The 26,359-nt window shown below is 41.7% G+C and overlaps 1 protein-coding gene and 1 non-coding gene across 3 annotated transcripts in view; one reads left to right on the top strand and one right to left on the bottom strand.

Moving 5' to 3' along the window:
• Window positions 1-26,359, bottom strand: part of AHCYL2 (adenosylhomocysteinase like 2) — a 140,210-nt gene that overhangs the window by 60,801 nt on the left and 53,050 nt on the right. The window lies entirely within an intron of this gene.
• Window positions 24,698-24,830, top strand: LOC142457566 (small nucleolar RNA SNORA3/SNORA45 family). The gene has a single exon (XR_012786279.1). It is a non-coding gene; the product is annotated as a small nucleolar RNA SNORA3/SNORA45 family (small nucleolar RNA).

The following is a 26,359-nucleotide window of genomic DNA, read 5'->3' as shown; positions in this document are numbered from 1 at the left end:
GAATCCAGGACAGATGACCCCTTCAGGACCAGTGGTGAGAGTGGTGATGCCTGGAGGGTGGAGGGAATGTGGGGTACAAAGGGGGAACCGATGACAAGAATCTACGTATAGCCTGCTCCCTGAGGGATGGACAGCAGAGAAGAGGGCGGGGGGGGGGAGATGTCGGACAGTGTAACATATGACAAAATAATAATTTATGAATTATGGAGGGTTCCTGGGGGGAGGGGGAGAAATGTACAGCCGATATTAAGGCTCAAGTAGAAAGCAAATGTTTCGAGAATGATGATGGCAACAAATGTACAAATGTGCTTGACACAAAGGATGGATGTATGGATTGTGATAAGAATTGTATGAGCTCCCAATAAAATGATTTAAAGAAAAAGAAAAGAAAACAGCGGCTTCTGGTTTAGCTCCACTACTTCAGCTTATGCTAGCGGCTCTACTACCACTGCTGCGCACCGTTAGTGCACGTCCACATGACGAAAAGGGCAGGCAGCATCTCGGTAGCAGTGTAGCACAGAGGTCTGAGCTCATGGGTCCCAGGAAAGGGTATCGGGCCTCCCAAGAGTACTTGGTTGAGAACCTTTCCAGTAGGAGATGTTGGGAGACCACTAAGAGGTCTGGTTGTAAGAACTGAGAATTTGTTTGTTTGTTTGTTTTTCAATCCACAAATAGCTATCTCAGAAAGGCCTTGCAGTACCATGAACTATTCAATAGAACACTTTTAGTCTTTGTTAGTCTCACCTAACAACCTTTGCTGATCAGTCTGGGTGGGAGAAGGTGGGGGAAGACACTGATAGGATTCACTTGTGAATGATTGTTAACAGGGTTAAAGTGAACCCTCACAAGCAGGGAGGAGATCTCATTAGCATCAAGATTGCTAAGAGTTAGAAGTGGAGTTATGTCCTTTGGATCCCAAGATCCCCTGCGCATTGAACCTCGATCCCAGAGACAGTTCTGACAGCAGACCCATGAGCCAGAACAAGAGCCAGAGCAGTGGGCTTCCCAGGCCACAGAGCAAGTAAAAGCCAAGTGCCTTTAGGCATGTAGGCAGGATGTTGGATTTTGCAGTGGGGTGCATCCAGGCACTTAATTGGAGGAGCTAGTTTGCTGACCTCTGAAGTCAGAGTTATGGTGGAGTGGCATGCCCTCTGGGCATTTATTGACAGCCATAAAAGAGCTATGTAACACTGCCTGAGCAGGACTGAGGCTGTTAGACCATGTGACTTATCTCAGCGGCCACAGGCCAGAGAGAGAGATGCTTGTCTGCAAGGGATGCCTGAGAAGAGGCTGTCCTGGCTGGGTAACTCAATCTTGAGCATGCGTAGCCTGTTTAATTAATAATTTCTATAATCTTGAGTATTGTCTGAGTACTGTGTGATCATTGCAATAGACCAGGGGTGTCAAACTGGCAGCCCGCAGGCCGCATGCGTCCCCCAAGGTAATTTTTTTTGGCCCGCAATGCTCTGAAATAACATGAAAATTAAAAAAACTGTTATGACAGGGAACCCAGGGCGGATGATCCCTTCAGGACCAGCAGTGTGAGTGGCAATACTGGGAGGGTAGAGGGAGGGTGGATTGGAAAGGGGGAAACGATTACAAGGATCTACATGTGACCTCCTCCCTGGGGGAAGGACAACAGAAAAGGGGGTGAAGGGAGACATCAGACAGGGCAAGATATGACAAAATAATAATTTATAAATTATCAAGGGCTCTAGAGGGAGGGGGGAATGGGAGGGAGGAGAAAAATGAGGACCTGATGCCAGGGGCTTAAGAGGAGAGCAAATGTTTTAAGAATGATGAGGGCAATGAATGTATAAATATGCTTTACACAATTGATGTATGTATGGATTGTGAAAAGAATTGTATGAGCCCCTAGTAAAATGATTAAAAAAAGAAAAAATTGTTATGAAGAAAATAGTGCTTAGGGGAGATTGAGGCAATACCATGCACACAATTCCCTCGTTAACCCTTTAGCTACTGAAGACGAGTCTCCACGTGCCCAGGCCTTTCCCTGGGACCTGTGGACATGTATAAAAGCACTGACTCCGTTCCGGCGACATTTGGAAGCCATATGTCTGCCACTCTCAGTGTCATGTATGTAAACAGATCCCAATAGCTAAAAGGTTAGAAAGAGCACTCTGGGTCGTGCTGTTGGGAGTCATACCCAGCGGCGGCGCTAGTTAACATTTTCGAGGGAAGCCATCACGACTGTGCATCACGTTTGTCAGCTGTCCAACAGTTGGTGAGTTTTTTAGTTACTTAGTTATATTTTCCAATCACAACATTATAGATAAGTGAAAACTAGTAGGAAGAAAGTGCTGACAAGTTTCGGGTAAAAAAGAATAATTTTAGTTTTACAAATATATTAAATAAAATACATATTTAAATAAAAGCAATTATATAGTGTTTTAATTATCCTATCCATATTCCTGAATCCTCACTTCAAAATATAAATTTAACAAAATTTGTAAATGTGATGTGGCCCGTGTGAATCTTGCCTTTGCACCGAATGGCCCGCATTTTAATTGTCAAATTCAGTTGATAAGCACAACTGAAGGAGAATTGATATCAGAACTGGTAAGAAGGTTGGAAGGTGGGGCAGGTCTGACTTCAGTCTTGTAGAACTCAGCCTTGGGTGATACAGGTGCATCATTCTTGTAATCAGCTCAATTCACCTCCTCCTCTTGTAAATGCTCCATGCTTGCCCACAGCATCCCGAAAGCATAGTCTCTGCATATAGAGTTACACGTTTACCCATCTCTGCAATGAGGCCCTTCGAATCTAGAAAGTCGAATCTGTGATTAATCAAGTGTAATAAAAGCCATTGATTAAAGCTAACTTCAGTGTGCCATGGAGCTTATTCTGCCTCATGGTTACACTATAGTTAGGTTTCAGAGGTTGCAAGTCCGTATGGGAGCAAAGAGCCTCCTCTTTCTCCCATAAGCAGCTTGTGGGTTTGAACTGTGGACCTAACACCAGAGCTCCTTTGCTTACGACAGTCGGCAGCATGACCCAGGCTGTCTGTTGTGCAGGACAGCAGAGGGGGCTGAAGCTAGCGATTTGAAGGGCCTCACCTAACACTAGAGCAAGGCAAAACGAAGGGCGCGCCACATCTCCCAGGGACAACCTTGCTTCGGAAGGGCTAGATCCTCTGCAGTAAGCAATTCATACTTACAGATCCACACAGGGCATAGCTCAGCAAAGGGGTACCTCGAGAAAAGGAGCAAGTACCCTAAGATGTCTCAAGCAATAAGCTAAAAAGGATTTCAAAATGAAAACGCTAGGGTTTACATTTTCTAGATGTTAAGTAAGAGCAAAATGAAAGGAAAATAAAACAACATGCACATAAATGCTAATTGTATTTCCTGTATTCAAGGAAATATATCAATAAATGCAAGTATCTCAAGTCGGGGGGGGGGCTGGGAATAATAAGGTGAGAAAGATGGAGATGGAGAAAGTGTACAGCAAGATATAAAACAGTAGGGAAGGAACTCAGTATGCCTTCCCGAACTGACAATAGAGGGTCTATAGTTTAAGAAAAAGGCGTTGACTATTTCGGCAGATACATGGGTAAGTGCTTTAAAACATGTTATCAAACATGAACTGACAACACCAAGATAAAAATGACCTCCAAATCCCACTTAAAATCCAGCATTTTTTCTTTCCAGTAATTTTTGGGGAAACATCTTGATTGGTTACTATGTGGAATTCCAAGTTCTACTATGGTGACTAACACAGACAGTGTCCACAGCAAAGCTTGCTTTAAACTTATTCCTGAGAGTGTAGGAGGAAATCAACAGCACACACACCTAGGGAATCTCTAGGGGTGATAGTGCTCTGCCTGTTTAAAAGAAAAAAATCGAGGTGTGGGGTGATTTTTTGTTTGTTTTTTTCAATTAAAAAGATGGTTCCCACAAAGTTACTGGGAAAAGAAATAACTCAGAAAACTGCCTCTGCCCCAGGGCTCTGAGGTCATGTGGGCAGGCGCACAGGGGTCCCTGTAGGGTCCTAGAGGTCACTTGCTGAGGAGCAGGCCGGTGCATAGTACTCGGGGTACCTGGCGGATAGTCAGTGAGACCCACCTGCATTTTCTTTTGTTGCTTTGCTCTATCTTGTTTTTGTGCATATTATTATCTTTGCAGGTCTATCTAGATATGATAGACATGATAAACAATCTGGAGGAGAAAATAACAGAACCAATGGTTCCAGGGTGGGCATGGGAGAGGGGGAGGCAGGGGAAAGGAAGGGGGTGTTAACAACCCCAGGGACAAGGGAACAACAAGTGATCTAAAATAGATGGCCAGGAGGGTGTAGGAGGAATTAATGAAACCCAAATGAAGGCTGAGCATGCTAGTGCGACAAGAGGAAAGCAAAAGGAAGATATAGGAAAGAACTAGGAGCCAAAGGGATCTTATAGAGGTCTAAATACAGGCATGTACATAAGTAATATATTTATACATGGTGATGGGGAAATAGATCTATGTACAAATATTTACAGGTTCAGTGTTAAGGTAGCAGATGGACATTGGGTCTCTACTCAAGTACTCCCTCAATGCAAGAACACTTTGTCCTATTAACCTGGCATTCCATGATGCTCACCTTCCTGACATGATAGCTGAAGACAAAGCGCTTGCATAAGCAAATGTGGTGAAGAAAACTGATGGTTCCCGGCTATCAAAAGATGTAGCATCTGGGGTCTCAAAGGCTTGAAGACAAATAAGTGTCCATCTAGCTGAGAAGCAACAAAGTTCACATGGAAGAAGCACACCAGCCTGTGTGATCACGAGGTGTTGATAGGATCAGGTATCAGGCATCAAAGACCCAGTACAAAAAATTATATCATTGTGAATGAGGGGAGTGTGGAATGGAGACCCAAGGCCCATCTGTAGGCAAGTGAACATCCCCCTACAGAAGGGTCACAGGGAGGAAACGAGCCAGTCAGGGGTGCAGTATAGCACTGATGAACCAAAACTTTCCTCTACTTCTTTAATGCTTCCTCCCCCCATCATGATCCCAATTCTACCTTACAAATTCAGCTAGACCAGAGCATGTACATGGGTACAGGTAAGAGCTGGAAACAAAAGGAATCCAGAACAGAGAAACCCCTCAGGACCACTATTGAGAGTAGCCATACCAGGAGGGGAAAGGGATGGTGGGGGAGAAAAGGGGAACCGATCACAATGATCTACCTATAACCCCCTCCCAGGGGGATGGACAACAGAAAAGTGGGTGAAGGGCGACATCAGTCAGTGTAAGACATGAAAAAATAATAATAATTTATAAATTATCAAGGGTTTATGAGGGAGGGAGAGTGGGGGAAGGAGGGAAAAAATATGAGATGCGGATACCAAGGGCTCAAGTAGAAAGAAAATGTTTTGAAAATGATGATGGCAACATATGTACAAATGTGCTTGACACAGTGGATGGATGTATGGATGGTGATAAGAATTGTACGAGTCCCCAATAAAATGATTAAAAATAAATAAATAAAAGAGATTATTGAGAGAAAAAAATACCATGTAGCAAACGAAAGCACAGACTGAGGAGTCTGACTTGACTCAATTGGAAGCAGCAGGCTTGGGTTTTTGTTAATTTCAAACACACAGTTCACGAGGTCCCTCTTGTGGACACAGAAAGGAAAGGCAGCAGAGCTCTATTTGAATACAAACATACTGAATGGATGGTGCACAAACCAATATGCAGGTATTACCATCATAATCCACATAAACCTGGAGGGAAAGGACCACAGTTGCAGTTAAGATGGCAAGTGGATGGAGTTGGAGCATATGCGAGCCCTACAAATCCACGGAGTTTGTCCTTCAGGTCTCAGTTCAAAAAGAGAATTCCAAAGGCCTTTCTTTTTTTTTTTTAGATTTTGTAAACAAATTTATTGCATACAAGTAAAACTTACTCTCATATTCTTTTTAAACATTTTATTAGGGGCTCAAACAACTCTTATCACAATCCATGCATATACATACATCAATTGTATAAAGCACATCCATACATTCTTTGCCCTAATCATTTTCAAAGCATTTGCTCTCCACTTAAGCCCTTTGCATCAGGTCCTCTTTTTTTTCCCCTCCCTCCCCGCTTTCCCCTCCCTCATGAGCTCTTGATAATTTATAGATTGTTATTTTGTCATATCTTGCCCTATCTGGAGTCTCCCTTTCCCCCCTTCTCTGCCGTCCGTCTCCCAGGGAGGAAGTCACATGTGGATCCTTGTAACCCCACCTCAAATTATGCTGCCCCATTATTCTGTATTCATGACTATTTTGTTGTCTATTAATTACAATATGCGAAATAGCTTATTGTTGTTTTCCCATTCTAGGGTTTACATTTTAAGAGGGCAGGGGCCTAATCTATATCATCCACACTGCATAGTACCTAATACATGGTATTCAGTACCCATTTATTGAAAACCTAACATGTAGCTCCTCCAATTAAAAAAGCATGGTAGTCTAGCAACAAAAGAAATTATAATACCAACTAAAGAACTAGGGTGAAGCGGAACACAGCTCAGTATCTATAGGAGCTAGGAAATTTCACTGGGGGAGATTTGAATTTGGGTCGTGAAAAAATAATGATGTACCCAACTGCTTAAGTCTCTTCAACTGTCACGGTATTTCACATCTCCATGTCTTTCATACAACAAGAAGAAGACAGCAGCTAATATTTATTGAGTATAGAATTGCTTTCTATATGCTAAATACTATTTGGCACTAATCACCTCATTTAATCTTAATAATCCCCTGAGGTAGGTGTTTTTCTTATCAGTATCTTACAAATGAGAAAACTGATATAAAAAGGTTATGAACTGCCCCAAGATCAACACTAATAAGAGAAAGAGCTAAGACTGGAATCCAAATGCCTTTCCCTTCTGTATCTGAAATGCGCTTGTCCTCATATGTTAAAGGAACTTTAGTAACCCTCAACTACCTTCTCAGACAGGGTCCTCAACGGCACAACTGGGGAGTGAGCACGACTGCTAGGCAAAAGGCTGGGGGTATGAGGCCACCTCACCGACTGGGTGGTCTAACTCAGAAAAAGTTGGCCATTGGAAACCCCAGAGCCCACTTCTACTCTGACACACTTGGGCCACCACGAGTCACAGTCAACTCAGGCGGACCAGGAAACAGCTAGTTGGCTGACTGGTGTGTTGGAGGGCAAGAATCCCATCTTTTATTAATTCTTTTAAAGTGACCACAAGAAAATGATGCCGCATAATTGTCTTTGTAAATGACTAAGCATACAACTGAGTCAATGTGAACAAGGCTGACGTCAGACTAGTAGGTCCTATTTCTTTCTCATTTTTCCAAGGCCCCCCTCTTCTTTTCATCTTTAAGCATTTGACACAGTATAAGTCTTCAAAGTCAGCATGGCTAGCAGGGAAAATATTTTCATTCTTCATACACCCCAAACCCAGAGTTATCTCAGGATGAAGATTCTATTCATAGTATATTCAGGCCAAATAAGAAAATGGAAACATTTTTATTCTACATTCACTACTACTAACCCATTAAAATCCAACAAGAAAGCCCTGGTGCCACAGCGGTTAAGCACATAGCTGCTGACCAAAATATGAGTTCAAACCAGCAGGCATTTGACTGGGGACGAGGCAGCCTGCGTCTGTAAAGAGGAGGCAGCCTGCGTCTGTAAAGAGGCACCGCCTTGGGGGTTACACGGGACACATCTACCCTGTCCTAAAGGGTTGTGAGGCGCCTGAAGTAAAAGAAAATGAAATGTTCTAGTGCCCTCTAGTGGAGGAGCTGCAGGGCTCTGCCAACCATGAGAGAGAATGAGCTAATAGAACACTGAATAATGAATATATCAACAAATGGTTTCCATTTATTCTTCTCATATTTAATTTTTTTAATTAATAGAAAGGGAAACATTTTGCTATTTTAATACAATGTGAGTTAAATGAAATAGAAAATTTATTAGAAAAACAGATGTTTGGAATTTGCATTCCCTTAATACATTCAAAGAAAATGAATGCCACAGGCCAGAAAAAGAGAAGTGATTTTATAAAACTTAATATATAAGATTTTAAATGGAATAATTTCAAGATATGTAGTTTAAAATGTTGTCCATGTATAACTAATATTTATATATAATGCAAGATAATAAATATATTACATACACACCTCGTGATGTTTTCTGAGCTAAAATACAAGAAGCTATGACCAACAGTAATTACCTGCATAGAGAAGAGGAGAGTGAGGCAAAAGGGAAAATTTAGAGATCTATAGCTTTTAAATATGTGTAATAAATGTTTTTAAATATATATATAAGGGCTCAAGTAGATGGCAAATATTTTCAGAATGGTGGTGGCAACAAATGTACATATGTTCTTGACACAATGGATTGTGATAAGAATTGTTCGAGCCCCCAATAAAATGATATTAAATATATATAACTGAATAATTTTGAAACATTGAAAGGTTTTTTTATGCTGACACATGAACTCTCACAGTTGATGGCCAAATGAAAAGCACTTTGTTCAGAGCAGTCTGTTCGAACAGCTAACTATAATGAAATTGCCCTGATTCAGTCCCGTAGGGTAGGTAGAGGAGGACATGGGCTCCCGCATGCTCAGACACAGACTGCATGCTTTTACATTGTAAAAAACTCCCACTATTTTGTTCCAAATAGGACTTCTATAAAAACTCTGGGCACATTACTTCCACACTCTAGAAATCCACAAGATTGCTACAGAAGCGTCGGGGGCACTGCTACCCAAGACTTACACATACCCAGCCCTCCATTTCCACGCCCATCTGTCCCCCAGCCCACATACACACACGTACTAACCCCGTTCCTCCTTGCACCGCCTGTTTCTTCCTCCTTCTAGCAAGTGGTACCAAAGAAGCACATTTTTTGGTTTTAGTCAATTATCTTAAAAAGTGACTTATATTTCCAACAATATGAAGCACGCACTAAATACATTTGATATGGGTTACAGTCTAGCCCTCCAAAACACATGTTAGAATGCCTGCCACCTTCCATTCCTCCATATGGTAGAGAGGGTGCTGGTAAAGAATCTTGAAGATACGATGGACTGCCAAAAGAACCAGCAAATCCGATGCTGAAGAAATACAGTGAGAAGATGCTTCTGAGAAGATTCTACCTTCAACTCACTTTGGCCGTGTCACCAGGAAAGGCCATCACTAGAAAAAGGCATGCTGTCTGCTGACGTAGAAAACGACAAACAACTCCCTGTCATGGGGTCCACTCTGACTCAGAGTAAGCCTGCAGGGCAGGCTAGACCTGCCCCGAATGTCCGAGACTGAATCTTCACAGGAGTAGAAAGCCTCATCGTTCTCCCTTGGAGCTACGGGTGCTTTATGCTGCTGGCCTTGCAGCTGGCAGCCCAGTGTGTAATCCACTGCACCCCCAGGGTTTCTCTAGTCAAGCGACTCATCACCAAGCCACAGCAACGGACTCAATAGCGCGGTGATCATGGAGGTGGCACAGGACCGGGCAGGGCTTCCCTCTGGACCCCAGAAGGCTGCCATGAGTCAACGTCAGCTTCACAGCAAACAAGACCAGTGCAATAAGACAAGCAGAAAATGAGAAAGGGTCTAAGGGTTTAAAAGTGAAACTCCTAATATTCACAGTTGAAATGACTGCTGGGTAAATACACACACATATACACATAACAGACTAATTATAAGTTTTTACAAAGGTTACTAAATATAAAATCCTATACAAAAGTAATCGCCATATATACCTGAGTATAAGCCGAGTTTATCAGCACACTTTAAAAAAATCATTTATTGTGGGCTTTTACAACTCTTATCACAAGCCATACAACCATCCATTGTGTCAAACCCATTTGTACATATGTTGGCATCATCATTTTTTAATCATTTTATTGGTCATCACATTTTTAATAACAGTTTTGTAGTAAAATTAGGTGTCTCGGCTGATACTAGGGTCGGCTTACACTCGAGTCTATAGGTACTATTTTCCCTGAATAACAAATAGTTTATTGTTAAATACATGGTTCCAGTGACAATAATAAATTCCCTTGAACAGGAGCAGTAAGTAAAAAGTCTTTACAGATTGTCCAAAAATATTTAGAAAATATACTTTTAAAATTACCTGACAATATCACTTACATGGTATGTACAAGTGCTTTACGGAGAACAATATGTAAAACTCAGGCAAATGGCTAAAGACGACCTAAACCAAGGTTTTGTGATTGGCTGGTAACCAAATGGCTGGCAGCTGGAACCGCAACCAGCGGCACAGCAGAAGAAACGGTTGATGATCTGTTTCTGTAGAGAGGACAGCCAAACACACTATGGTTGTCCTCTATAAAACAGGGGTCATGCCCTCGCTGACACTGGCCCCATCTGACCCCATAACACTGAGGCAAAACACTAAAGGCTTGCGGCAGAGCAATGAGGGGAGCAGAGCAGGAACCTCCCGAGGGAATGCAACGGACAGGCTTTGGGGCCAGAGCGTGGCACCCCATCAGGCTTGACTGCAGGACATGCCTATAGGTCAAAAATCAGTCCTTGATCTATTTACAGGTTTTTCTTTCTTTTAAAATTTTTTCTTTCCTTTTTAAAATTAATTTATTCTTCTCTGGGTCATTGGTTTTCTTTTTTGTTGTCATCACTGTTTTCTCTTTTGTTGCTTTGTCTTGCTCCGCCTTGTTTTTTGATGCATATTATTATCTCTGCAGATCTATCTAGATAAGATAGACTTGATGAACACTCTGGAGGAGAAAACAATGGGACCAATGGTTCCAGGGGTACATGGGAGAGGTGGAGGGGGTGGGTAAGGAGGTGGTGTTGACCAACCCAGGGACAAGGGAGCAACAAATGATCCAAAATTAGTGGCAAGGAGGATGTAAGAGGTTTGGTGGGGATTCAGCCAAGGGCAATGTAACGGAGATAAGTTACTGAAGGCTAAACATGATAGTAGGACAGGAAGAAAGTAAAAGGAAATAGAAGAGAGAACTAGGAGGCAAAGAGTATTTATAGAGGTCTAAATACAGGCATGTATATATATATAAATATATTTATATAGGATGGTGGGGAAATAGACCAACGTGCATATATTTATAGGTTTAGTATTAAGGCAGCAGATGGACATTGAACCTCCACTAAAGTACTTCCTCAATGCAAGAACACTTTGTTCTATTAAATTGGCATTCCATGATACACACCTTCCCAACATCATCACTGAAGACAAATGCATGCATAAGCAAATGTGGCTAAGAAAGATGATGGTGCCCGGCTATCAAAAGATATAGCATCTGGGGTCTTAAAGGCTTGCAGGTAAACAAGCGGCTATCTAGCTCAGAAGCAACAAAGCCCACATGGAAGAAGCACACCAGCCTGTGTGAACACGAGGTATAGAAGAGATCAGGTATCAGGCATCAAAGGAACAAAAAAATCATATCATTGTAAATGAGACTGAGTGCAGAGTAGAGACTCAAAGCCCATCTGTAGGCAACTGGACACCCCCTTACAGAAGGGTCGTGAGGAGGAGACGAGCCAGTCAAGGTGCAGGGTATCAACGATGAAACATACAACTTTCCTCCAGTTCTTAAATGCTTCCTCCCGCCACTATCATGATCCCAATTCTACCTTACAAATCTGGCTAGACCAGAGGATGGACACTGGTACATATAAGAACTGGAAACACAAGGAATCTAGGATGGATAATCCCTTTAGGAACAGTGGTGAGAGTGGCGATACCTGGAGGGTAGATGGAAGGTGGGGTAGAAAGGGGGAACCAATTACAAGGATCTACATATTACCTCCTCCCTGGGGGATGGACAACAGAAAAGTGGGTGAAGGGAGATGTTGGACAGGGAAAAATATGACAAAATAATAATTTATAAATTATCAAGGGTTGATCAGGGAAGGGAGCGGGTAGGGAGAGGGAAAATGAGGAGCTGATATAAAGGGGTCAAGTATAACGCATAAGTTTTGAGAATGATGAAGGCAACAAATATGCAAATGTGCTTGACACAATGGATATATGGATTGTGATAAGAATTGTATGACAACTGATATATGTATATGTATGAACTGTGATAAGAATTGTATGAGCCCCAATAAATTGTTAAAAAAATAAAATTAAATTAAAAAAAAAAGAATTGTATGAGCCCCCAATAAAATGATTTAGAAAAAAGTGTGCATCAACAACAACAAAAAAACCATTTACAGCAAACAAAGAAGACCTAAGTAAATGGAAACATAAACTCAATATTGGTTAGGAAAACATAATATTGACAAGTGCTCATTTTTCCCAGTTTGTAATTCCAGTAAAAATTCCAATACCTTTTTAAATGGAATTTTAAAAGACAATGGAAACTTTATGTGGAAGTACAAAGGTTCAAATATAAGGACTAACAAACCAAGGAACAAATATGGGTTAAAATGTTCTTGGGGAAGAACAAGAGGGATTAGGGGAAAGAGGTCTTATCTAACCAGGATCCATGACATATTATAGAACCACAAACTCAGAAATTCTGTCATCAAAGTCGATGCTGACTCATAGCAACCCTATAAAACAAGACAGAAATGCCCCTCTGAGTTTCCTAGACTGTAACTCCTTCCGGAGTGGCTGGTGGTTTTGAACTGCTGGCTTTTTGGATAACCACGATGCCAGGGTTCCTCTATATGAGGTAATATCTCATATGCACAGTCTTGCGGTAACAGTGTCTATAAGCCTGGTGGCATAGTGAGTTACGAGTTGGTGTGCCTACGATAGGGTGAGCAATTGGAATCCACCAGCTGTGCCACAGTAGAAAGAAGCTTCTTTCTACTCCCATAAAGATGTACAGGCTCAGAAATCCACAGGGACTGTTCTACTCTGCCCTACAGGGTCACTAGGAGTTGGAATAGACGCAATGGCAGTGAATGTGAAATTTTGTTTAGACCAGTAAGTGCATACACAGATACACAGGCTGAACAGGGGTGAGAGGGAGAGCGGGATTATACCCATAAGTATATATAGGTCTGATAAATGCTGTAGATATATCCATGAAGGGGGTAGAACATCCAGGTGCAGAGTTAGTAAAGCTTCTTAGACAGAACCAACTTTGAGGGAGTGAGTCACTAGGTCTAGGGCTTAGGATCCTATTCTTCAGTGGCACCTGGTCAACTGACGATGGTCTACATTCTACTTTGGTAACTGGGACTTGGTAATGGCCATGGAAGGTACAACTATTAGTCTGTCTATTCCTGGAGGAAAGAAGAGTGACGGAAATCAAAGATTCATGGAAACAATTAGTCCAGTGGACTAAACCAAGGGAACGTTATTCCACAACCCTGACACCAGAGGACTAAGGTGACGGCCAGCTACCATTACTGATTGCCTTGAAAGGATCACATTAGAATGTTTTGAATAGAGTGAGAGAAAGGTGTGGAACGAAACTTAAAATCATAAAAGACACCAGGCTTGCTGGTTAGATAGAGACAAGTAGAACCCGAAGACTATATGGCCCTCGGTCACCAGCTATGTCTGGAACTGAACTCACTGTGGCTCAATTTTAAGCCAAACAATAGATCTGGCAACAAGGGGACCAACAACTCTAGTAAGGTGTGCACCCCTTAGAATAACTGAGCAGCTCTATACTTGCCTTCATGAAGTTATCACTAAAGATAAGGGTGCTAAAGCAAAGAGTGGTGATGAAAGCAGAAGGTGCCTGGCTATCAATTTGGAATAATGCCTGGGGTCTTATCAGTTTATATTCAAACAAGCAGTCATCTAAGTCTCCATGAAGACGCACAGCAGCCTATATGATCCAAAGATGACAATAACAAAATACAAACATGACGAAGGGAAATATATCAGAGCTATGGAGGGCAATGAGTCCAGAGTACCAAGTTGGATTAAGCCTCTGGCAGATGCCCTCTGGCTACCGTCCAGGACGCTGACAGTTTTGCTATCAGAGATTATTGTGAACTTTGGTTAGAGATGAAGCTTCAGTACAGTAGCTGTACCTGGTCAGCTGACCTCCCTCTGGACCCAATCTAAATTTGCTCTAGGTTTACGTATTTCTTGCTTTTGCCACAACAGAAATATCCTCTCGGGCTTATTTTAATATTGCTGGTGGTCTTTTCTTTGTTACTTCTTATTTTTATTTCATTTATCTTTAATTATTATTATTTTCTTTGTTTCATTTTTGTGTTGTTTCTGATGGGTTTCTGGCTAGAAAGCACAGAAGGAGTGGATGCAGAGACAATAACTGATACAATGGTTTATGAGGGATGGAGTGAGGGAGGGGAGGGGAATTGGGAAGCAAACAATGAACACAGGAGGGCGGTGGGAGCACTAGAACTGATTGTGATGATGTATATACAACTCTTTTTAAAAAGCAACTTAACTATGGATGTGTATGATATTTAAATTTTATATAAACTATTTTTTAAAAAAGGATAACTGACCTTCTGGGATCAAGGAGGAAGCATTTGCCCAAGAACAAAGTGTGGAAGGGTGAGGAAAGGAGGCGAAAAGGAGACAGAAACCCAGGGGGGCGGTGGAACAGGTGATGTCACAGTGAGGGAAGTGCGGTGAGTGGGGCAGAAGGTCTACAAACTGTTGAAGGCAAAACCAGGGATCTAATTCACAATACAACACCAGTGCAAAGAAGAACCACTCTAGGGGCGGGGATCAGAATTGGTAGACAGGTTGGGAGTGGAGGCCTGTCTGACCTGGGGCTGGATTGATGACAAGTCCCACCACTCCCTCACCCCTTGTGAGGAGGTCCGATACCACCCGGTCTCTTTCACAAGCCTCAAGGTAAGTGAAGATGTATTGAACACGCCTTTAAAAGTATAACTTTAAGCAATTTGTATAAAGCCAACTTATAAAAAAAACTAATAAAAAGGCAAGGACAAAAAAAAGCTAACTTATATTAACACCTTATCATTTGTTCTCCTTTTGACTCATTTCAAATTTGTTCTAGTTTTGATTAGTTTCCGTTATCTTTTCAATTGAGGTTTTTCTGTTTTATTTTGTTATTGTATGCTTTCCTGTATGTGAAGTACAGGATGGGTAAATCCATAGAGACATAACTAGATTAAGAGTCTCTTGGGGTTACGGCAAGGAATGTTGGGGGGAAATGCGAGCTAATAATAATGAGCACAAAGAAGAAGAAAATGTCCTGAAATTGACTGTGCTGATGCCTGTACAACTCTTTTTAATATGTTTAAATTGCTAAATTATATTTGTGAATTGTGTCAATAAAGCTGAACTTTTTCGTTAATCAGTGGTACCATTTTCAGAAATCATCAGGCCTTTCTTCATAGGCAGCTTGGGTGGGACTCAAACCTCCAACCTTTTGGCAGCTGAGCACATTCACCATTTGGTACCACTCAAGGTCTAAAAGAAAGCCTGAAACCTATTCATCCCACCCCCAGAGTGGCCGTCTCCAACATGCAAACAAGAAGAGAAAAAAGTTATTAGTCAGTTGCATCTCTCAGCTGCTGACAACAGGGACCAACGCAGTTATTGGCAATTTATTTATCCTCAGGCACACAGTTAGAAAGAGGGTGAGAATCAAGACCAGAATGTAAGCATGGTACTCCCTTCCCTCAATTTCTGCCGCTCCTCTGACTCCCAATTACCTTCCCTACCTTTCCCTTTAGGTCTAGGGAGAGAAGGTGCAGACAGCAGCTGCCTTGTGCACAGTTAGCTTTTTTTTTTTTTTTGGTTTACATGGCAACAGGAACACTCAAAAAGTCAGGCACAAAAGAGAAGCTAATTGTTTCTGATTGGTTCACCTTCTTCACAGCCAGGTAAAAAGAACCTTAAACTGAGGACAAGAACTGGAAGCAGAGGAGCAGGAGAGTTTTCTAGTGAAAGGCTCATTTCTGAGTGCTAGGATTCTAGGTTCTGAATCCTGTTCCTCGGGCCGTGGTCCCCGATGCAAGGAACAAAGTGAATAATGGTCCCGCTGTTATTATTTTAAAAGCTTTCAGGTATTCACATCTTCAGTTCTCCCAATAATCTTGCTGGTTCAGCTTTTTAATTTTTAATAACTAATGCCAAGAGGAAATTACAGCCAAAATCAAGAATAGTCACACCCATTTTGAAATCTTCCTCTGTCCAGAAAGAGGGGAAGAGAAAAAATTATTTTTTAAATTCATTCCACCCCTCCAGTCAAATAATTAGTTTCTTAAAAGAAAACAAGCAAACAAACCTTGAATCATAAAATTCATGTCCACTGTAGAAAACAATAGCAAAAGAAGAGAGAAAAATCAAGCACAATTTCAATATTCAACTATTGTCATTGCTAACATTTTAAGATATAGTCTCCTGGTAATTTTATATTAAAAAGAAGAATCAACAACATACCTTTCTCTATGTAATATATGAGGCTATATTGTCCCCCAACAGTTTTATTGGCATATAATTCACATATCATACAATTCAATAGTTCAATTACATTGAGAAGAGTTGTACAACTATCATCTCAATCAGTTTTAGTGATGCTATATTTTCATGTCTACTGTTGTCAGTGGTGGTCATGGATGATGTCAAGTCGATTTATTCTGAGCCCAAGTGACGGTATAATTGCCCTTATGAGTTTCCTACACAACAATCTTGAAAATCTTTAAATACCACATATTGGAGAACAAGAATTTTGAAGGCAGACAGATCTAATGGTCCCAGTTCTCCTACTTCCTGAATAATCTTAGACAAATTATTCAATTTCTCTTTAAGCCTGAGTTTCCTACGTGTCAAATGGAAATAAGAAGAGTGCACACTTAGAAGTTGATTTCTAGGGATTAAATTAGATAATGGATAATAATATACTTTAAATCTTGAACATAGTCAGCACTCAGCACATAATGTAAGTTGCATAATGGTTACCTGTTAGGTTGTTAACCAAGTGAGAAAGCTAAGGCTTTCTACTCCCATAAAGAGTTAAAATCAGGAACCGATCACAAGGATCTACATATAACCTCCTCCCTTGGGTACAGACAACAGAAAAGTCTGTGAAGATGTTGGACAGTGTAAGATGTGACAAAATAATAATAATTTATAAATTATCAAGGGTTCATAAGGGAGGGGGAAAGCAGGGAGGGAGGGGAAAAATGAGGAGCTGATACCTAGGGCTCAAGTAGAAAGCAAATGTTTTGAGAATGATGACGGCAACCAATGTACAAATGTGCTTGACACAATGGATGGATGTATGGATTGTGATAAGAGTTGTACGAACCCCCAATAAAATGATAAAAAAAAAAGTTTAAATCTTGGAAACGGACAGGGACAGTTCTACCCTGACCTATAGGGTCACTGTGAGTCAGAATTGACTCAATGGCAGTGTGGTTTTTTTACTATAACCTGTTTTTTATAAGTAGCTGGAATTCCCCTGAATACATTAATCCAAGTTTATGCCTCTGACCCAAACCATGGTCTTTTTAATTGCCTCAAATGCATGCAAAAGCTGGATATTGTTAGGGAAAGACTGAAGAAATGATGCGTTTGAACCGTGGTTACTGGCAAAGAATATGGATACCAAAAGAATGAACAAATCAGTCTTGGAAGAAATACAACCAAAATGTTCTTTAGAAGTGATCATGGCCAAGGCTGCTACCCTTCCTCTGGCCTTCTTATCTATCACCTTATGACCTTCAAGAAAGAGGAACTGCTAGGGAAGGAAACCCTGTGTGGATGAAAACCAGGGAAACCCTCGGGGAGATGGACTGACCTGATGGTGCAGACCAGGCAAGAGTTCCTTCTGTTGTACAGAAAGGTGCCAACTAATGAGGTTGATACAAATCCCTTATTGTTAGAAGTTAAGTTGTTTCGACATTTATAGTATTATAAACAGCAACGCACCAAACATTTCATCTTTACATGTTTGTGGTACTTTCATTAGTATAAGACTTTACTCTTTATAGACGCAGACCACCCTACATTTTCCTCCCTAAGGCAGCTGGTGGATTCAAACCACTGACCTTTAGGTTAATAACCAAGAGATTCTCCCCCTCACCATCAGGGCTCCTCTAAGCAAAATGGAAGGCTAAATAAACATTCAAAGTTGAAATATCAACTATGTTACACATAGAAGAAAAAGATAATAAAAGTGTAGCAGCATTAGGATTCAAATTTTAAAATGTAGCATAACTAACAAAGAGAACAATGTGGTAGCTTCTCATTAAATCTTTCTTTTTATAACTTCCTAGATAATCAAGAAATACCTCCTAATTGATCATCCTGTTTCCACGCATGATGCTCTAAACCATCTTCCTACACACAACAGCAGACATCTCCCAATTTAAGATGTTTCAACAACTCACTGCTGTATAAAGTCCAAAGTAGCTGCTTGTTATTCAAGGCCCTACATGATCTTGTCTCTGCAAATTGCTGCATCAAGCCCTGCTCTTGCTCATTATGTTCTAACTTTCTAGACTTACCTAGATTCTTCCAATATGCCAACCTATTTATTGCCCTTCTATTGTAGTTTTCTTGTTTTTGTTTTAGAATACTTTCTCCCTTATTCTTGGCATGGCTAAATTAAAATAGCATTACTAAATAACCCAGGAGTTAAAAAAAAGTAAATAAAAGATATTTGAATAGATGGAAAACACAACACATCAAAATTGTTGAGATGCAGCTAATGCAACACTTAAGAGGGAAATTTATAGCACTGAGCACGTATATTATAAAAATCCAAATCAAAAACCTCACCTTCCATATGTGGGAGCTAGATAAAGAAGAGCTTATAAACCCTAAAGTAAAAATGGCAGAGGAAATAATAAAGATCAGAGCATAAATCAACAAAATAGAAACTAGAAAAGCACTGCGCGGTCCTGCGCCATGCTCACGATCAGTTGCAGATTGGACCCTGGTGATTCACAGGGCTCCTTGCCTGTTTTGGAAGTAGATCATCAGATAAACAGGCCTGTCTTCCTAATCTGGAAGCTCTACTGAATGAAGCCTTTTCAGCATCTCAGAAACACCTAAGCCTGAACTCAACAGATCAGTGAGTGGTGCCTGAGCATGAGTTAGATTGGCCAGGAATCCATGGAAGGCAAGAATTCTACTGAACTACACATCCAGTGGGATAAAGATGGGGCTTTCTACTCCTGTAAAGAGTTAGTCTTGGAGAATCACAGAGGCACTTCTATCCTGCCCTATATGGTTGTTATGAATCGGCAGTGACTTTGGATTTTTTGTTTTGTATATTCAGCAACTTTATTTTTAATAGTCCTAAATGGGAAATAATCCAAGTGTCAATTAATAGTGACTGTTGGCATTGATAAATTGTGATATATTCATCAAACAGAATGTTATTCAAACATCAAGGTAAGCACGCGCTTAGGGCATCAACGAAACTGTGCCACCTGTTGTCCAAAGGACAGACCTGTAGATGCCAAACTGGAAAAAGAGTATCTCCATGGAAGGGAACTGACAGGACATTAAATGAAACTGATAGCAGCTGCCCTGCAGGAGCGCAAACGGTAGGATATAATTCTGAACAGTCTGCTATTTTAATTTTTTGTAGAGTTCCTATTTATGCAAGGTTATCTGAATGCCCTTCAGTTCATTTCAGGAGCTCCGGTAGTGCTATTGGTTAAATGTTGGACTGCTAAGTACAAGGTTGGTGGTTCAAAACCACCAGTCACTTAGAGAGTGAAAGATGAGACTTTGTGCTCACATAAATATTTGCAAAGCCTCAGAGACCCCACATAGGGCTGTTAGGAGTCAAATGAACACAATGGCAGAGGGTCAGTCCATGGACTTCTCTGAGGACCCTGAGTCCTAATCTTAGCCCAACTGTACACATCATCAGCAATGTGGTGCCTAAGTATAAACTTGGTTTCCAGCTATATAATCATCTTCAATTCGTTATATTTTAATAGTCAATGCTCAGCCTTTTTCAAGACATTGTCTCAAAGAGCCTTAAGAAAATAACTAGGCAAATAAATAAATAAAAAGAAAATAACTAGGCATATTTGCTCAGAAATCTTGTAGACATGAAAACATCACTGAGTACTTCCCATGTATAGCCTCCTCAGGAAGTACCCTGTGGAATTTCATGCAGAGCACTTTCTCCTGGGGACTACACTAGTAGTAAATTCTTTCTTGAATTAGAAAGTTAGTAGGCCAACCAAGCTTAAAGGCAAATTGAAGGCATAACAATGGGGCCTTCTGGTGTACTTCATGGTCTTGAGTTTGGAGTAGCTGCTTCCATGCTGGACTGCGAACTTCAAGGTCAGCAGCTGACGCCCCCAGCCACTCCTCAGGGGAAACATGCGGCTCTGCTCCCTGAGGGTTTACAGCCTCAGAGAACCCACAGGGGCAGTTCTGCCTGTCCCACAGGGTCGCTGTGAGTCAGGGTGGACTTACTGGGAATGAGTTTGGAGTTTCTACTTTTATTTATACTTTTCCGTAAGACTTTGTGAATCCTTTTAAGAAATCAATAAACTTGCTGAAGAAATGTAGCAGCCACGTAGCTGTACCGCTCAGAGCTCCTTCCAGCTTGGCAGACTGATAGTCTCTAGCTGCCACGCCCACAGATGTTGAAAGCACCCTTCACTGGGGCACTTCTGGCCAGTGCCGGCCCATTCCTGCCCAATACAGGATTCCACTAGGAGGCAGCCTTCACTTGGGGACACCACATTCTGCCAGGGAGAGATGTTTTCAATTGTGTGGTGAACAGCCCCAATCCTTCCTTGCCTCTCTTCAAGGAAGGGAGTTTGATCTGCATCACATTCTGATCATTCCTCCTGACTGCTCTGGGCTCTTTCCATCATTATTATTCACAAATGCTGCTCCCATAAAATCTTGACCCCTTAAGCTTATCTTAACATCTGCCACTCAGAGGATCCAAACTGACAGTGGGGATAAATTTTGTTAACCAAGGGAAGAGGCAGATATACCTGTTGAAACGGGCCTGGCTCAACATTCTTCACATCCAATCTTATCTTTAAGGTTCCATCACAGTTTCTCTTGATAAGCAACTGGAAACCATAGGAGCCAAGCGGTGAGAAAATAGATGTTTTCATGTGACTCCGTTGGCTATTTCACTTGAAAACACAAGCATAATTATCTCAGGAAATAGCTATCTCTTGGTGAGTCACCTTATTTTACCCTGCCCTGCCTTGAAAGGAGAAATAACTAAGCTACAGCAATGGCTCTACTCTCTGCCACGGAAAATGTCCTAAAGAACAAATTTGTTATTAGTCTAAGACATCTTGATCCCTGGACTAGGTTGTCTTAGGACAGGCAAGTGTGTTGAAACAGAATTTTATCTCCTTTTTGCTTTTTGTTTTTGAAGTTTACAACTGACCTCCTTCGACCATTCTGTCTCAAAAGAAGAGTCTTATGACACTTCCCAAAGTCCCTAAATTAGTGACACAAACTGAAACAAACCCAAGACCTAAAGTGGATTTACTGTTGAAACTCTTAAACCATGTTGCTTTGTTGTACAAACCAAAACCCACTGGCACTGAGTTAATTCTAACGCATATTGTCCCTAAAGGAAGTTTCCATGTAAATCTTTACAGGAACAGACAACCTCATCAACCTCCCAGGGAACAGCTGGTGGATTTGAACCAGAGAGCCACCGGGGCTCCTTTAGCGTTTTAATATAGTGTACACAGTTAAAAAAAATACTAAACCAATCCTCTATAACACTTAATGTCTTCAGGGAAAGAACTTAAATCTCACATGTGGGCCTCATAGCTTCATACTATGAAAAGCATCCAATGTCCTGAGGCGTGAAGGCAATGTTGTTACCTACAAAGCTCCATCAAGGCGTTCCTTTTCAGAAGTAGGAATCCGTGCCTTCCTTTAGCTTGACCGTACACAGTTCCCTGCTGCTTCCAGGCGCCATGCTGCTGCTTGAGACTCATCGCCACCCTGTGTACAACAGAATGAAGCACTCCCTGATCCATACCCTCCTCACAATCACTGTGATGTTGGAGTCCCATTGCTGCAAACATGATGGCAATCTACCTTGTCAAAATCCATCTTGCTGAGGGTCTTCCTCTTTTTCACTGCCCTTCTACTTTACCAGGCACAATGTCCTTTTCCAGGAACGGGTCTCTACTGATAACCCAACATGCATGAGACTAAGTCTCGCCATTCTCACTTCTAAGGAGCACACCGGCTGTACTTCTTCCAGGCAGGTTTGTTGGTCCTTTGGGCAATCCGTGGTACTTTCAATATTCTTTGCCAACACCATCATTCAAAGGCATCGATTCTTCTTTGGTCTTCCCTACTCAGTGTCCAGCTTTCACAAACATGTTACACAATTGAAATATCATTGCTTAGGCCAGGTGCACTGTAGTCCTCAAAGTGATGTCCGTCTTTGCTCTTTAACACTCTTGAGAAATCTTGTGCAGCAGATTTGCCCAGTGTAAGACGTTGTTTGACTTTTTTTTTTTTGTGAGTGAGTGAGAGAATGAGTCAGTGAATGAGAATGAGTGAGAGAGTGAGTGAGTCAGTGAGTGAGAGTAAGTCAGTGAATCAGTGAATGAGAGTGAGAGAGTGAGTGAGAGTGAGAGAGTGAGTGAGTAAGACAGTGAGTGAGTAAGACAGTGAGTGAGAGAGTGAGTGAGAGAGTGAGTCGTTGACTTCTTGACTGTTGCTTCCCTGATTGTTGGTTGTGGATCCAAGTAACATGGAACCCTTGACTGCTTCCACATTTTTCTGTTTATCTTGATGTCGTCTATAATTCCCCTCTTGCTCTAGTGTTCGCACCATTCAGCTATCTGGGGGTGCCTTGTTCTCCTGGATCTTGTAGCTGCCAGGATCCGGTTGGCCCTGCAGGCTTAAACTCTTGCAAGGATCTTCATAGCTGCATCTACTTAGCCCTCTCAGCCCAGCAGTTGCTCTCGGAGCTCACCCCTTCTGTCTCTAGCATGCTGACGCTGCGCTGAATGCGATACTCCCAGGGCGCTCTTGCCAGCTCGCTGCACCGTGGCACAATCCTCCTTTGTTAGCTGCCCAGAATAGCACTGGCCTTCCTTTGACTGAGGATCACATTTTAAGCCTGGACCAAGTTTGTTAGCAGCCATTTCTGGCAGGTCTCTCTAGGGTTCATGCCCACTGTTTTGTCCCCACCACTCCCCACCAGGTCTCTTATTCAAGGGGGTTTCACAATGTCTGTGAAAAAATAGAATGAAAAGATAATGGAATCTAATTTTTCCATGAACTTTTGGAAGCAAGCCCCCTTGCATATCCTCTTAAGCCTCTGAGACAAGAGTATTATTATGCCCTAATGCCAATTCCCCAGATAAATTAATAATGCTTTATTTTAGCCAGATACTACTAAAATTTGCTTATTGATCATTTCAAAGCTGACAGAGTGTTTCCTCTACTGGATTCTTACCAAAGATATTTTTCTTATTAAACCTTCACTCAAACCCATCTCCTTTCAGTAACTGTCTTACCTCCTTATAGAGAGATCACTTACAGGTTTTGCCGACTTGGTAGGTAAACCAAAACGGTTGTATACGTTCCACAGTCTCCTTAGTTCAGTAAGCTTTTCCAACCCCAATCCAGCAGGTGTTGTGGACCCAGAATGTGTGGCTTAAGCCCTCCAGCTCACAGTCTTGTTTGAAAGACACGTAAACATCTATTTGCAACCAGCGTGATAATGAAATAAGGAGTGCGTACAAACACTCATGCTCTCATTTCACAACTGTTTATTGAGCACTTACTATTGAACTCTTACTATTTACTTGGACTACAACAGTAATAAAATATCTCTGACCTTGTAGAATTTAGACTCTAGGAAGGAGACAGACAATAAATGATGAATATAATGAATACTTGATGGTATATGTTAGAAAGCAGTTAAATGCTGTAGAAAAAAAGAGAAAGTTTTACAAGGTGCAGGGACCTGGGAGTGCAAAGTTCGAACTGGAAATGAAATGATAAAGCCAAAATAGCATGCACACACACTCTCTTCTTTCTTCTTTATAAGGACCAAAAGAAGAAGGGAAGGAAGCAAGAATCAGAGAAATGTGTTTGCTTTATTGAAATACAGACAGCAGAGAAGCAGCAATGTGCTGGCACGAAGTCACCCAGGAGATGGCGGAGATGGTATCGAAGTGGCGCCGCCTATCTCGGCACATGACACGACTCTCTAAAACGGGAAGACCTAGCCCAGTGGCTCTCAACCTTCCTCAGGCCGTGACCCTTTCATGCAGGTCCTCATGTGGTCGTGACCCCCACCATAACATTATTCTCGTTGCTACTTCATCACTGTCATTTTGCTACTGTTGTGAATCGTAATGTAAATATCTGATATGCAGGATGTATTTTCATTTTTACCAATTGAACACAATTAAAGCATAGTGATTAATCACAAAACACTAGGTAATTATATATTGTGAAATATTTATGTGTTTTCTGGTCGTCTTAGGTGACCCCTGTGAAAGGATCGTTTGACACCCCCCACCCAACCCCCAAAGGGGTCGCGACCCACAGGTTGAGAACCGCTGACCCTTCCTCTTGGACAGGAAGGAAAGTAGGTAAGGATAAGGTGGCAGAGAGACTTATAAGGGGAAAGTGAGGAGGACATTGAGGCCGCTCACAAGTGAAGGCCTCAACATATTGGTGGCCCAGGTCAGATAAGGACAATGAGAAAGAATTTATAAGGGAGTTTGAGGAGACTCTCAAGAGAACGGTTATTGCCCCTGCAGGAAATGGCGAAGGCAAATAGAAATAAAATTACAGATAAGCGATCATGAGAATCATCGAGGCTAGAGTCACGCTTGGGTACTGGTTATTGCCTCGGTGTGCTCGAGTCCTAGAAGAGTAAGTAGTTGCTGATCTTATTCATTGGCTGTACGTCTCGTGGCACAGTCAGTCACAGGTTAGCAACATGGGGGGGGGGGAGGAAGAGATCATGAGACTCAAGGTTGAAATCATGAGTTTTGAAAACAGCCATCCCATAAATTTACAGCACTCCTGTGTACAGGCACAGACAGAAACAGAGAATATGGAGTAGAGAATTAATCCAGGAACTTGGGGCTGGTAGAGGGCAAGGAGGAGCTCTAGCGGACAAGAGTCAAGGGGCTGAAGGTATTTGTACGTAACCAAATGGAAAGGTCAGGCATTTGTAACCATCAGTATGTAATGCTTTAAAACAAGTGTCTCCCAAAATGTACCCAACTGAAAACTGCCGCCTGCCTGTCAGGACATCACAGAGAGGGAGGACCTACACCATGCCGCCCACGTCATGTGGCCTGGGGTGTCCAAGGCCAGCACCACAGGTCCTTCACCACACCAAACTACTCCTAAGTTAGAATAATGGGTCCTTTTGAAGGATTGTAAAATAATTTCATTATCTGAATGCTGCTTTTTAAAAAAATCGCATAAAGTATCTTCTTCTGTATGGATATACACTGCTGTCAAATTGATTCCAACTCAGCCCTATATAAGGTGCCAAACTTTATGGGAGCAGACAGCCTCATCTTTCTTCCATGGAATGGCTGGTGGGTTTGAACCACTGACCTTTTAGGTTTGCAGCCTAATGCCTAAAATTAGACTTGGTTCCTATCAAACATACTCTTGTAACTGTAGATGATCCTTTTGGTTTGGTTTCTGTAGGCCTTTGTTTTCCTGTTTCTTTTTAGTTATTCCCCGAAGCAATCTTTGTAACTATCTTGAAAATCTCCTCTAGAAACTTTATAACTATCTCAAAAATCTCCTCTAGAAACTTTCAGAAAAGTCACCTAAGGCTAACTGCATTTAACAACCCTTACTTTTTAAAAAATCATTTTATTGGGGGCTCATACAACTCTTATCACAATCCATACATACATCAGTTGTATAAAGCACATCTGGACATTTGTTACCCTCATCATTCTCAAAACATTTTCTCTCCACATAAGCCCCTGGCATCAGCTCATTTTTCCTCTCCCTCCCCACTCCCCCCTCCCTCATGAACCCTTGATAATTTATAAATTATTATTTTGTCATATCTTACACTGTCCGACATCTCCCTTCACCCACTTTTCTGTTGTCCATCCCCCAGGGAGGAGGTTTTATGTAGATCCTTATAATAGGTTCCCAATCCCCACCCCACCTTCCCAGTATCGCCACTCTCAGCACTGGTCCTGAAGGGATCATCCATCCTGGATTCCGTGTTTCCAGTTCCTATCTGTACCAGTGTACATCCTCTAGTCTAGCCAGATTTGTAAGGTAGAACTGGGATCATGATAGTGGTGGGGGGGAGCATTTAGGAACTAGAGGAAAGTTGTTAACAACCCTTCCTTTCATAGCTGTCCTATTAGTGTTTCGGAGGTAAACTGAGTGTACTCATGAAATGTCAAGTGAATTGTAGCCAGTAGAGGGAGCCAGTTTCTAACCGAACTGGGGAGCAAAATTTAACTGGTGGAAAAGTGAACCACTT

This window comes from Tenrec ecaudatus, chromosome 9 (assembly GCF_050624435.1).
Source record: "Tenrec ecaudatus isolate mTenEca1 chromosome 9, mTenEca1.hap1, whole genome shotgun sequence".
NCBI classification, from domain to species: Eukaryota; Metazoa; Chordata; class Mammalia; order Afrosoricida; family Tenrecidae; genus Tenrec; species Tenrec ecaudatus.
The sequence above is the reverse complement of the archived record's forward strand: the minus strand, read 5'-3'. Positions and strand labels throughout refer to the sequence as shown.